This window comes from Schistocerca gregaria, chromosome 4 (genome assembly GCF_023897955.1).
Source record: "Schistocerca gregaria isolate iqSchGreg1 chromosome 4, iqSchGreg1.2, whole genome shotgun sequence".
In the NCBI taxonomy this organism is placed as follows: domain Eukaryota; kingdom Metazoa; phylum Arthropoda; class Insecta; order Orthoptera; family Acrididae; genus Schistocerca; species Schistocerca gregaria.
The window spans coordinates 26,355,116-26,369,272 of record NC_064923.1 but is presented as its reverse complement, the minus strand read 5'-3'; the positions used below and the strand labels follow the sequence as shown (position 1 = coordinate 26,369,272).

Below are 14,157 nucleotides of genomic sequence, written 5' to 3'. Positions count from 1 at the left end.
ACCGCGGAAGGCTCTGAGATATGTGAGAAATACATCTATAAAATATATTTCAGAATGTCCCATCCCACCTTATGCTGTACCGCTTTGGCAAATGCTTTATCTGCGCCATTCGCCTTAATCACATCTGAGAGTAATTCTTAAGAAAACGCCTCTCGCTAATTGTTAGTCATCCCAGATACTCTTTGCTATAAGGCCACGACGCGCAACTGATATCCAAAATTCGTCTGCCTCCTGTGAGGATCGAACTCACGACCCCTGGTTTACTAGACCAGTGCTCTGCCACTGAGCTAAACAGGCGCGGCCTACCGGTACTTTTGCGTACTTCATCCTTACGGTCGTCTGGATCATCAGACTTCAGCTGACAACACTTCATATTACCGTCTAATATTTGCAGCTATGGCGACCCATTACTGCTTGCCTACACATCTGACACATAAAGGAAGTGCTCTCCAAATAACACCACTTGCATTTCAGAACATGTCTTTCACACATGTCTACAAAATCACCTTCACCTTCAAATACAGTTTCGAGCGACTGACGGAGACGTAGGCAAAGTTTAAAGTTGCTATTTCCATTACATCACGTTAATCAGAAAAACGGTAAGTTACATCTGCAGAGGAACAAAATTCCGTTCCTCCCCACGTGGGGCTCGAACCCACGACCCTGGGATTAAGAGCCTTATGTTCTACCGACTGAGCTAGCCGCGCTGCCTCGGTGAGTATATGCCGGTTAGCACGTCACACAGTACTCGTTTGGGTTGATTGGTCCCATACAGAACCTCCCCATGTTGCCTAATGTTTTCCTAACGTCACACTCGTCACGTAGTTCACTTTTATTTCATAATCATTTCTGAGAGGTAACAGAATTGCATGACAACATGCAGAGCTAGTTTCGTCAAAATTAACACACATACTTGATGTGACTCATAAGCCGAACGAGTTACTTTCCGACGTTATTTTAGATGTGCAAGTGCCAGTCAAAAACACGCGGCGACGGCAATATGCAAACCAATTCGCTAGTTAACACCGGTCTTGTTGTGCGTGTTTTAAGCTCAAGAGCATCTCCAAGCAGAAAATGGTCAACAGCAACGTTCACACGGTTTCGTACTGCTCAAGTGCTACACTAAAACGGTATGTTTCTTTTTCAGATCTGGAAAAACACGACCGAGAGAGGAATCAAACACGCAATCTTCGGATACGAAGTCCGACGCCTTATCCATTAGGCCACACGGTCACTGACAAACAAGTGGAACTTATATACGACTCATCTCAAAACGCTCACACCACTGAGGAGTTGTGTTTTCGTTCTACACAGACGCTGCCCCTTGCTCTTTCCCACACATTTGATACATTCAACCTGCTATGAGACCTACCAAATATAGACTGGGAAACTAAACCATACACTTTGTGCATTCGGAAATGTAAGGCAGGGCGTCCCTCGCCGCATTTGCTACGATGTCCATTTGCTACTTCTGCAGAAGTGGCGGCGGCGGCGACGACGACGACAACCGCGGAAGGCTCTGAGATATGTGAGAAATACATCTATAAAATATATTTCAGACTGTCCCATCACACCTTATGCTGTACCGCTTTGGCAAATGCTTTATCTGCGCCATTCGCCTTAATCACATCTGAGAGTAATTCTTAAGAAAACGCCTCTCGCTAATTGTTAGTCATCCCAGATACTCTTTGCTATAAGGCCACGACGCGCAACTGATATCCAAAATTCGTCTGCCTTCTGTGAGGATCGAACTCACGACCTCTGGTTTACTAGACCAGTGCTCTGCCACTGAGCTAAAGAGGCGCGGCCTAGCGGTACTTTTGCGTACTTCATCCTTACGGTCGTCTGGATCATCAGACTTCAGCTGACAACACTTCATATTACCGTCTAATATTTGCAGCTATGGCGACCCATTACTGCTTGGCTACACATCTGACACGTAAAGGAAGTGCTCTCCAAATAACACCGCTTGCATTTCAGAACATGTCTTTCACACATGTCTACAAAATCACCTTCACCTTCAAATACAGTTTCGTAGCGACTGACGGAGACGTAGGCAAAGTTTAAAGTTGCTATTTCCATTACATCACGTTAATCAGAAAAACGGTAAGTTACATCTGCAGAGGAACAAAATTCCGTTCCTCCCCACGTGGGGCTCGAACCCACGACCCTGGGATTAAGAGCCTTATGTTCTACCGACTGAGCTAGCCGCGCTGCCTCGGTGAGTATATGCCGGTTAGCACGTCACACAGTACTCGTTTGGGTTGATTGGTCCCATACAGAACCTCCCCATGTTGCCTAATGTTTTCCTAACGTCACACTCGTCACGTAGTTCACTTTTATTTCATAATCATTTCTGAGAGGTAACAGAATTGCATGACAACCTGCAGAGCTAGTTTCGTCAAAATTAACACACATACTTGATGTGACTCATAAGCCGAACGAGTTACTTTCCGACGCTATTTTAGATGTGCAGGTGCCAGTCAAAAACACGCGGCGACGGCAATATGCAAACCAATTCGCTAGTTAACACCGGTCTTGTTGTGCGTGTTTCAAGCTCAAGAGCATCTCCAAGCAGAAAATGGTCAACAGCAACGTTCACACGGGTTCGTACTGCTCAAGTGCTGCACTAAAACGGTATGTTTCTTTTTCATATCTGGAAAAACACGACCGAGAGAGGAATCAAACACGCAATCTTCGGATACGAAGTCCGACGCCTTATCCATTAGGCCACACGGTCACTGACAAACAAGTGGAACTTATATACGACTCATCTCAAAACGCTCACACCACTGAGGAGTTGTGTTTTCGTTCTACACAGACGCTGCCCCTTGCTCTTTCCCACCCATTTGATACATTTAACCTGCTACGAGACCTACCAAATACAGACTGGGAAACTAAACCACACACTTTGTGCATTCGGAAATGTAAGGCAGGGCGTCCCTCGCCGCATTTGCTACGATGTCCATTTGCTACTTCTGCAGAAGTGGCGGCGGCGGCGACGACGACGACGACAACCGCGGAAGGCTCTGAGATATGTGAGAAATACATCTATAAAATATATTTCAGACTGTCCCATCCCACCTTATGCTGTACCGCTTTGGCAAATGCTTTATCTGCGCCATTCGCCTTAATCACATCTGAGAGTAATTCTTAAGAAAACGCCTCTCGCTAATTGTTAGTCATCCCAGATACTGTTTGCTATAAGGCCACGACGCGCAACTGATATCCAAAATTCGTGTGCCTTCTGTGAGGATCGAACTCACGACCTCTGGTTTACTAGACCAGTGCTCTGCCACTGAGCTAAACAGGCGCGGCCTAGCGGTACTTTTGCGTACTTCATCCTTACGGTCGTCTGGATCATCAGACTTCAGCTGACAACACTTCATATTACCGTCTAATATTTGCAGCTATGGCGACCCATTACTGCTTGGCTACACATCTGACACGTAAAGGAAGTGCTCTCCAAATAACACCACTTGCATTTCAGAACATGTCTTTCACACATGTCTACAAAATCACCTTCACCTTCAAATACAGTTTCGTAGCGACTGACGGAGACGTAGGCAAAGTTTAAAGTTGCTATTTCCATTACATCACGTTAATCAGAAAAACGGTAAGTTACATCTGCAGAGGAACAAAATTCCGTTCCTCCCCACGTGGGGCTCGAACCCACGACCCTGGGATTAAGAGCCTTATGTTCTACCGACTGAGCTAGCCGCGCTGCCTCGGTGAGTATATGCCGGTTAGCACGTCACACAGTACTCGTTTGGGTTGATTGGTCCCATACAGAACCTCCCCATGTTGCCTAATGTTTTCCTAACGTCACACTCGTCACGTTGTTCACTTTTATTTCATAATCATTTCTGAGAGGTAACAGAATTGCATGACAACCTGCAGAGATAGTTTCGTCAAAATTAACACACATACTTCATGTGACTCATAAGCCGAACGAGTTACTTTCCGACGTTATTTTAGATGTGCAAGTGCCAGTCAAAAACACGCGGCGACGGCAATATGCAAACCAATTCGCTAGTTAACACCGGTCTTGTTGTGCGTGTTTCAAGCTCAAGAGCATCTCCAAGCAGAAAATGGTCAACAGCAACGTTCACACGGTTTCGTACTGCTCAAGTGCTACACTAAAACGGTATGTTTCTTTTTCAGATCTGGAAAAACACGACCGAGAGAGGAATCAAACACGCAATCTTCGGATACGAAGTCCGACGCCTTATCCATTAGGCCACACGGTCACTGACAAACAAGTGGGACATATATACGACTCATCTCAAAACGCTCACACCACTGAGGAGTTGTGTTTTCGTTCTACACAGACGCTGCCCCTTGCTCTTTCCCACCCATTTGATACATTCAACCTGCTATGAGACCTACCAAATATAGACTGGGAAACTAAACCATACACTTTGTGCATTCGGAAATGTAAGGCAGGGCGTCCCTCGCCGCATTTGCTACGATGTCCATTTGCTACTTCTGCAGAAGTGGCGGCGGCGGCGGCGGCGACGACGACGACAACCGCGGAAGGCTCTGAGATATGTGAGAAATACATCTATAAAATATATTTCAGACTGTCCCATCCCACCTTATGCTGTACCGCTTTGGCAAATGCTTTATCTGCGCCATTCGCCTTAATCACATCTGAGAGTAATTCTTAATAAAACGCCTCTCGCTAATTGTTAGTCATCCCAGATAGTGTTTGCTATAAGGCCACGACGGGCAACTGATATCCAAAATTCGTCTGCCTCCTGTGAGGATCGAACTCACGACCCCTGGTTTACTAGACCAGTGCTCTGCCACTGGGCTAAAGAGGCGCGGCCTAGCGGTACTTTTGCGTACTTCATCCTTACGGTCGTCTGGATCATCAGACTTCAGCTGACAACACTTCATATTACCGTCTAATATTTGCAGCTATGGCGACCCATTACTGCTTGCCTACACATCTGACACGTAAAGGAAGTGCTCTCCAAATAACACCACTTGCATTTCAGAACATGTCTTTCACACATGTCTACAAAATCACCTTCACCTTCAAATACAGTTTCGTAGCGACTGACGGAGACGTAGGCAAAGTTTAAAGTTGCTATTTCCATTACATCACGTTAATCAGAAAAACGGTACGTTACATCTGCAGAGGAACAAAATTCCGTTCCTCCCCACGTGGGGCTCGAACCCACGACCCTGGGATTAAGAGCCTTATGTTCTACTGACTGAGCTAGCCGCGCTGCCTCGGTGAGTATATGCCGGTTAGCACGTCACACAGTACTCGTTTGGGTTGATTGGTCCCATACAGAACCTCCCCATGTTGCCTAATGTTTTCCTAACGTCACACTCGTCACGTAGTTCACTTTTATTTCATAATCATTTCTGAGAGGTAACAGAATTGCATGACAACATGCAGAGCTAGTTTCGTCAAAATTAACACACATACTTGATGTGACTCATAAGCCGAACGAGTTACTTTCCGACGTTATTTTAGATGTGCAAGTGCCAGTCAAAAACACGCGGCGACGGCAATATGCAAACCAATTCGCTAGTTAACACCGGTCTTGTTGTGCGTGTTTCAAGCTCAAGAGCATCTCCAAGCAGAAAATGGTCAACAGCAACGTTCACACGGTTTCGTACTGCTCAAGTGCTACACTAAAACGGTATGTTTCTTTTTCAGATCTGGAAAAACACGACCGAGAGAGGAATCAAACACGCAATCTTCGGATACGAAGTCCGACGCCTTATCCATTAGGCCACACGGTCACTGACAAACAATTGGAACTTATATACGACTCATCTCAAAACGCTCACACCACTGAGGAGTTGTGTTTTCGTTCTACACAGACGCTGCCCCTTGCTCTTTCCCACACATTTGATACATTCAACCTGCTATGAGACCTACCAAATATAGACTGGGAAACTAAACCATACACTTTGTGCATTCGGAAATGTAAGGCAGGGCGTCCCTCGCCGCATTTGCTACGATGTCCATTTGCTACTTCTGCAGAAGTGGCGGCGGCGGCGGCGGCGACGACGACGACGACAACCGCGGAAGGCTCTGAGATATGTGAGAAATACATCTATAAAATATATTTCAGACTGTCCCATCCCACCTTATGCTGTACCGCTTTGGCAAATGCTTTATCTGCGCCATTCGCTTAATCACATCTGAGAGTAATTCTTAAGAAAACGCCTCTCGCTAATTGTTAGTCATCCCAGATACTGTTTGCTATAAGGCCACGACGCGCAACTGATATCCAAAATTCGTGTGCCTTCTGTGAGGATCGAACTCACGACCTCTGGTTTACTAGACCAGTGCTCTGCCACTGAGCTAAACAGGCGCGGCCTAGCGGTACTTTTGCGTACTTCATCCTTACGGTCGTCTGGATCATCAGACTTCAGCTGACAACACTTCATATTACCGTCTAATATTTGCAGCTATGGCGACCCATTACTGCTTGGCTACACATCTGACACGTAAAGGAAGTGCTCTCCAAATAACACCACTTGCATTTCAGAACATGTCTTTCACACATGTCTACAAAATCACCTTCACCTTCAAATACAGTTTCGTAGCGACTGACGGAGACGTAGGCAAAGTTTAAAGTTGCTATTTCCATTACATCACGTTAATCAGAAAAACGGTAAGTTACATCTGCAGAGGAACAAAATTCCGTTCCTCCCCACGTGGGGCTCGAACCCACGACCCTGGGATTAAGAGCCTTATGTTCTACCGACTGAGCTAGCCGCGCTGCCTCGGTGAGTATATGCCGGTTAGCACGTCACACAGTACTCGTTTGGGTTGATTGGTCCCATACAGAACCTCCCCATGTTGCCTAATGTTTTCCTAACGTCACACTCGTCACGTTGTTCACTTTTATTTCATAATCATTTCTGAGAGGTAACAGAATTGCATGACAACCTGCAGAGATAGTTTCGTCAAAATTAACACACATACTTCATGTGACTCATAAGCCGAACGAGTTACTTTACGACGTTATTTTAGATGTGCAAGTGCCAGTCAAAAACACGCGGCGACGGCAATATGCAAACCAATTCGCTAGTTAACACCGGTCTTGTTGTGCGTGTTTCAAGCTCAAGAGCATCTCCAAGCAGAAAATGGTCAACAGCAACGTTCACACGGTTTCGTACTGCTCAAGTGCTACACTAAAACGGTATGTTTCTTTTTCAGATCTGGAAAAACACGACCGAGAGAGGAATCAAACACGCAATCTTCGGATACGAAGTCCGACGCCTTATCCATTAGGCCACACGGTCACTGACAAACAAGTGGAACTTATATACGACTCATCTCAAAACGCTCACACCACTGAGGAGTTGTGTTTTCGTTCTACACAGACGCTGCCCCTTGCTCTTTCCCACCCATTTGATACATTCAACCTGCTATGAGACCTACCAAATATAGACTGGGAAACTAAACCATACACTTTGTGCATTCGGAAATGTAAGGCAGGGCGTCCCTCGCCGCATTTGCTACGATGTCCATTTGCTACTTCTGCAGAGGTGGCGGCGGCGGCGACGACGACGACAACCGCGGAAGGCTCTGAGATATGTGAGAAATACATCTATAAAATATATTTCAGACTGTCCCATCCCACCTTATGCTGTACCGCTTTGGCAAATGCTTTATCTGCGCCATTCGCCTTAATCACATCTGAGAGTAATTCTTAATAAAACGCCTCTCGCTAATTGTTAGTCATCCCAGATAGTGTTTGCTATAAGGCCACGACGCGCAACTGATATCCAAAATTCGTCTGCCTCCTGTGAGGATCGAACTCACGACCCCTGGTTTACTAGACCAGTGCTCTGCCACTGAGCTAAACAGGCGCGGCCTAGCTGTACTTTTGCGTACTTCATCCTTACGGTCGTCTGGATCATCAGACTTCAGCTGACAACACTTCATATTACCGTCTAATATTTGCAGCTATGGCGACCCATTACTGCTTGGCTACACATCTGACACGTAAAGGAAGTGCTCTCCAAATAACACCACTTGCATTTCAGAACATGTCTTTCACACATGTCTACAAAATCACCTTCACCTTCAAATACAGTTTCGAGCGACTGACGGAGACGTAGGCAAAGTTTAAAGTTGCTATTTCCATTACATCACGTTAATCAGAAAAACGGTAAGTTACATCTGCAGAGGAACAAAATTCCGTTCCTCCCCACGTTGGGCTCGAACCCACGACCCTGGGATTAAGAGCCTTATGTTCTACCGACTGAGCTAGCCGCGCTGCCTCGGTGAGTATATGCCGGTTAGCACGTCACACAGTACTCGTTTGGGTTGATTGGTCCCATACAGAACCTCCCCATGTTGCCTAATGTTTTCCTAACGTCACACTCGTCACGTTGTTCACTTTTATTTCATAATCATTTCTGAGAGGTAACAGAATTGCATGACAACATGCAGAGCTAGTTTCGTCAAAATTAACACACATACTTGATGTGACTCATAAGCCGAACGAGTTACTTTCCGACGTTATTTTAGATGTGCAAGTGCCAGTCAAAAACACGCGGCGACGGCAATATGCAAACCAATTCGCTAGTTAACACCGGTCTTGTTGTGCGTGTTTCAAGCTCAAGAGCATCTCCAAGCAGAAAATGGTCAACAGCAACGTTCACACGGTTTCGTACTGCTCAAGTGCTACACTAAAACGGTATGTTTCTTTTTCAGATCTGGAAAAACACGACCGAGAGAGGAATCAAACACGCAATCTTCGGATACGAAGTCCGACGCCTTATCCATTAGGCCACACGGTCACTGACAAACAAGTGGAACTTATATACGACTCATCTCAAAACGCTCACACCACTGAGGAGTTGTGTTTTCGTTCTACACAGACGCTGCCCCTTGCTCTTTCCCACCCATTTGATACATTCAACCTGCTATGAGACCTACCAAATATAGACTGGGAAACTAAACCATACACTTTGTGCATTCGGAAATGTAAGGCAGGGCGTCCCTCGCCGCATTTGCTACGATGTCCATTTGCTACTTCTGCAGAAGTGGCGGCGGCGGCGGCGGCGACGACGACGACAACCGCGGAAGGCTCTGAGATATGTGAGAAATACATCTATAAAATATATTTCAGACTGTCCCATCCCACCTTATGCTGTACCGCTTTGGCAAATGCTTTATCTGCGCCATTCGCCTTAATCACATCTGAGAGTAATTCTTAATAAAACGCCTCTCGCTAATTGTTAGTCATCCCAGATACTGTTTGCTATAAGGCCACGACGCGCAACTGATATCCAAAATTCGTCTGCCTCCTGTGAGGATCGAACTCACGATCCCTGGTTTACTAGACCAGTGCTCTGCCACTGAGCTAAACAGGCGCGGCCTAGCGGTACTTTTGCGTACTTCATCCTTACGGTCGTCTGGATCATCAGACTTCAGCTGACAACACTTCATATTACCGTCTAATATTTGCAGCTATGGCGACCCATTACTGCTTGCCTACACATCTGACACGTAAAGGAAGTGCTCTCCAAATAACACCACTTGCATTTCAGAACATGTCTTTCACACATGTCTACAAAATCACCTTCACCTTCAAATACAGTTTCGAGCGACTGACGGAGACGTAGGCAAAGTTTAAAGTTGCTATTTCCATTACATCACGTTAATCAGAAAAACGGTAAGTTACATCTGCAGAGGAACAAAATTCCGTTCCTCCCCACGTGGGGCTCGAACCCACGACCCTGGGATTAAGAGCCTTATGTTCTACCGACTGAGCTAGTCGCGCTGCCTCGGTGAGTATATGCCGGTTAGCACGTCACACAGTACTCGTTTGGGTTGATTGGTCCCATACAGAACCTCCCCATGTTGCCTAATGTTTTCCTAACGTCACACTCGTCACGTAGTTCACTTTTATTTCATAATCATTTCTGAGAGGTAACAGAATTGCATGACAACATGCAGAGCTAGTTTCGTCAAAATTAACACACATACTTGATGTGACTCATAAGCCGAACGAGTTACTTTCCGACGTTATTTTAGATGTGCAAGTGCCAGTCAAAAACACGCGGCGACGGCAATATGCAAACCAATTCGCTAGTTAACACCGGTCTTGTTGTGCGTGTTTCAAGCTCAAGAGCATCTCCAAGCAGAAAATGGTCAACAGCAACGTTCACACGGTTTCGTACTGCTCAAGTGCTACACTAAAACGGTATGTTTCTTTTTCAGATCTGGAAAAACACGACCGAGAGAGGAATCAAACACGCAATCTTCGGATACGAAGTCCGACGCCTTATCCATTAGGCCACACGGTCACTGACAAACAAGTGGAACTTATATACGACTCATCTCAAAACGCTCACACCACTGAGGAGTTGTGTTTTCGTTCTACACAGACGCTGCCCCTTGCTCTTTCCCACCCATTTGATACATTCAACCTGCTATGAGACCTACCAAATATAGACTGGGAAACTAAACCATACACTTTGTGCATTCGGAAATGTAAGGCAGGGCGTCCCTCGCCGCATTTGCTACGATGTCCATTTGCTACTTCTGCAGAAGTGGCGGCGGCGGCGACGACGACGACAACCGCGGAAGGCTCTGAGATATGTGAGAAATACATCTATAAAATATATTTCAGACTGTCCCATCCCACCTTATGCTGTACCGCTTTGGCAAATGCTTTATCTGCGCCATTCGCCTTAATCACATCTGAGAGTAATTCTTAATAAAACGCCTCTCGCTAATTGTTAGTCATCCCAGATAGTGTTTGCTATAAGGCCACGACGCGCAACTGATATCCAAAATTCGTCTGCCTCCTGTGAGGATCGAACTCACGACCCCTGGTTTACTAGACCAGTGCTCTGCCACTGAGCTAAACAGGCGCGGCCTAGCTGTACTTTTGCGTACTTCATCCTTACGGTCGTCTGGATCATCAGACTTCAGCTGACAACACTTCATATTACCGTCTAATATTTGCAGCTATGGCGACCCATTACTGCTTGGCTACACATCTGACACGTAAAGGAAGTGCTCTCCAAATAACACCACTTGCATTTCAGAACATGTCTTTCACACATGTCTACAAAATCACCTTCACCTTCAAATACAGTTTCGAGCGACTGACGGAGACGTAGGCAAAGTTTAAAGTTGCTATTTCCATTACATCACGTTAATCAGAAAAACGGTAAGTTACATCTGCAGAGGAACAAAATTCCGTTCCTCCCCACGTGGGGCTCGAACCCACGACCCTGGGATTAAGAGCCTTATGTTCTACCGACTGAGCTAGCCGCGCTGCCTCGGTGAGTATATGCCGGTTAGCACGTCACACAGTACTCGTTTGGGTTGATTGGTCCCATACAGAACCTCCCCATGTTGCCTAATGTTTTCCTAACGTCACACTCGTCACGTTGTTCACTTTTATTTCATAATCATTTCTGAGAGGTAACAGAATTGCATGACAACATGCAGAGCTAGTTTCGTCAAAATTAACACACATACTTGATGTGACTCATAAGCCGAACGAGTTACTTTCCGACGTTATTTTAGATGTGCAAGTGCCAGTCAAAAACACGCGGCGACGGCAATATGCAAACCAATTCGCTAGTTAACACCGGTCTTGTTGTGCGTGTTTCAAGCTCAAGAGCATCTCCAAGCAGAAAATGGTCAACAGCAACGTTCACACGGTTTCGTACTGCTCAAGTGCTACACTAAAACGGTATGTTTCTTTTTCAGATCTGGAAAAACACGACCGAGAGAGGAATCAAACACGCAATCTTCGGATACGAAGTCCGACGCCTTATCCATTAGGCCACACGGTCACTGACAAACAAGTGGAACTTATATACGACTCATCTCAAAACGCTCACACCACTGAGGAGTTGTGTTTTCGTTCTACACAGACGCTGCCCCTTGCTCTTTCCCACCCATTTGATACATTCAACCTGCTATGAGACCTACCAAATATAGACTGGGAAACTAAACCATACACTTTGTGCATTCGGAAATGTAAGGCAGGGCGTCCCTCGCCGCATTTGCTACGATGTCCATTTGCTACTTCTGCAGAAGTGGCGGCGGCGGCGGCGGCGACGACGACGACAACCGCGGAAGGCTCTGAGATATGTGAGAAATACATCTATAAAATATATTTCAGACTGTCCCATCCCACCTTATGCTGTACCGCTTTGGCAAATGCTTTATCTGCGCCATTCGCCTTAATCACATCTGAGAGTAATTCTTAATAAAACGCCTCTCGCTAATTGTTAGTCATCCCAGATACTGTTTGCTATAAGGCCACGACGCGCAACTGATATCCAAAATTCGTCTGCCTCCTGTGAGGATCGAACTCACGATCCCTGGTTTACTAGACCAGTGCTCTGCCACTGAGCTAAACAGGCGCGGCCTAGCGGTACTTTTGCGTACTTCATCCTTACGGTCGTCTGGATCATCAGACTTCAGCTGACAACACTTCATATTACCGTCTAATATTTGCAGCTATGGCGACCCATTACTGCTTGCCTACACATCTGACACGTAAAGGAAGTGCTCTCCAAATAACACCACTTGCATTTCAGAACATGTCTTTCACACATGTCTACAAAATCACCTTCACCTTCAAATACAGTTTCGAGCGACTGACGGAGACGTAGGCAAAGTTTAAAGTTGCTATTTCCATTACATCACGTTAATCAGAAAAACGGTAAGTTACATCTGCAGAGGAACAAAATTCCGTTCCTCCCCACGTGGGGCTCGAACCCACGACCCTGGGATTAAGAGCCTTATGTTCTACCGACTGAGCTAGTCGCGCTGCCTCGGTGAGTATATGCCGGTTAGCACGTCACACAGTACTCGTTTGGGTTGATTGGTCCCATACAGAACCTCCCCATGTTGCCTAATGTTTTCCTAACGTCACACTCGTCACGTAGTTCACTTTTATTTCATAATCATTTCTGAGAGGTAACAGAATTGCATGACAACATGCAGAGCTAGTTTCGTCAAAATTAACACACATACTTGATGTGACTCATAAGCCGAACGAGTTACTTTCCGACGTTATTTTAGATGTGCAAGTGCCAGTCAAAAACACGCGGCGACGGCAATATGCAAACCAATTCGCTAGTTAACACCGGTCTTGTTGTGCGTGTTTCAAGCTCAAGAGCATCTCCAAGCAGAAAATGGTCAACAGCAACGTTCACACGGTTTCGTACTGCTCAAGTGCTACACTAAAACGGTATGTTTCTTTTTCAGATCTGGAAAAACACGACCGAGAGAGGAATCAAACACGCAATCTTCGGATACGAAGTCCGACGCCTTATCCATTAGGCCACACGGTCACTGACAAACAAGTGGAACTTATATACGACTCATCTCAAAACGCTCACACCACTGAGGAGTTGTGTTTTCGTTCTACACAGACGCTGCCCCTTGCTCTTTCCCACCCATTTGATACATTCAACCTGCTATGAGACCTACCAAATATAGACTGGGAAACTAAACCATACACTTTGTGCATTCGGAAATGTAAGGCAGGGCGTCCCTCGCCGCATTTGCTACGATGTCCATTTGCTACTTCTGCAGAAGTGGCGGCGGCGGCGGCGACGACGACGACGACAACCGCGGAAGGCTCTGAGATAAGTGAGAAATACATCTATAAAATATATTTCAGACTGTCCCATCCCACCTTATGCTGTACCGCTTTGGCAAATGCTTTATCTGCGCCATTCGCCTTAATCACATCTGAGAGTAATTCTTAAGAAAACGCCTCTCGCTAATTGTTAGTCATCCCAGATACTGTTTGCTATAAGGCCACGACGCGCAACTGATATCCAAAATTCGTGTGCCTTCTGTGAGGATCGAACTCACGACCTCTGGTTTACTAGACCAGTGCTCTGCCACTGAGCTAAACAGGCGCGGCCTAGCGGTACTTTTGCGTACTTCATCCTTACGGTCGTCTGGATCATCAGACTTCAGCTGACAACACTTCATATTACCGTCTAATATTTGCAGCTATGGCGACCCATTACTGCTTGGCTACACATCTGACACGTAAACGAAGTGCTCTCCAAATAACACCACTTGCATTTCAGAACATGTCTTTCACACATGTCTACAAAATCACCTTCACCTTCAAATACAGTTTCGTAGCGACTGACGGAGACGTAGGCAAAGTTTAAAGT

General features: G+C 45.9%; 10 non-coding genes across 10 annotated transcripts; all 10 read right to left on the bottom strand.

Moving 5' to 3' along the window:
- Positions 1-225: 225 nt before the first annotated feature.
- Positions 226-297, bottom strand: Trnat-agu (transfer RNA threonine (anticodon AGU)). The gene has a single exon. It is a non-coding gene; the product is annotated as a tRNA-Thr (tRNA).
- A 1,434-nt stretch (positions 298-1,731) lies between these two features.
- On the bottom strand, positions 1,732-1,803 carry Trnat-agu (transfer RNA threonine (anticodon AGU)). Its single transcript has one exon. It is a non-coding gene; the product is annotated as a tRNA-Thr (tRNA).
- Positions 1,804-3,241: 1,438 nt separating this feature from the next.
- On the bottom strand, positions 3,242-3,313 carry Trnat-agu (transfer RNA threonine (anticodon AGU)). The gene has a single exon. It is a non-coding gene; the product is annotated as a tRNA-Thr (tRNA).
- A 1,441-nt stretch (positions 3,314-4,754) lies between these two features.
- Positions 4,755-4,826, bottom strand: Trnat-agu (transfer RNA threonine (anticodon AGU)). The gene has a single exon. It is a non-coding gene; the product is annotated as a tRNA-Thr (tRNA).
- Positions 4,827-6,269: 1,443 nt separating this feature from the next.
- On the bottom strand, positions 6,270-6,341 carry Trnat-agu (transfer RNA threonine (anticodon AGU)). Its single transcript has one exon. It is a non-coding gene; the product is annotated as a tRNA-Thr (tRNA).
- Positions 6,342-7,776: 1,435 nt separating this feature from the next.
- Trnat-agu (transfer RNA threonine (anticodon AGU)) lies at positions 7,777-7,848 on the bottom strand. The gene has a single exon. It is a non-coding gene; the product is annotated as a tRNA-Thr (tRNA).
- A 1,440-nt stretch (positions 7,849-9,288) lies between these two features.
- Trnat-agu (transfer RNA threonine (anticodon AGU)) lies at positions 9,289-9,360 on the bottom strand. The gene has a single exon. It is a non-coding gene; the product is annotated as a tRNA-Thr (tRNA).
- A 1,434-nt stretch (positions 9,361-10,794) lies between these two features.
- Positions 10,795-10,866, bottom strand: Trnat-agu (transfer RNA threonine (anticodon AGU)). Its single transcript has one exon. It is a non-coding gene; the product is annotated as a tRNA-Thr (tRNA).
- A 1,440-nt stretch (positions 10,867-12,306) lies between these two features.
- On the bottom strand, positions 12,307-12,378 carry Trnat-agu (transfer RNA threonine (anticodon AGU)). Its single transcript has one exon. It is a non-coding gene; the product is annotated as a tRNA-Thr (tRNA).
- A 1,440-nt stretch (positions 12,379-13,818) lies between these two features.
- Positions 13,819-13,890, bottom strand: Trnat-agu (transfer RNA threonine (anticodon AGU)). Its single transcript has one exon. It is a non-coding gene; the product is annotated as a tRNA-Thr (tRNA).
- Between the last annotated feature and the right edge of the window lie 267 nt (positions 13,891-14,157).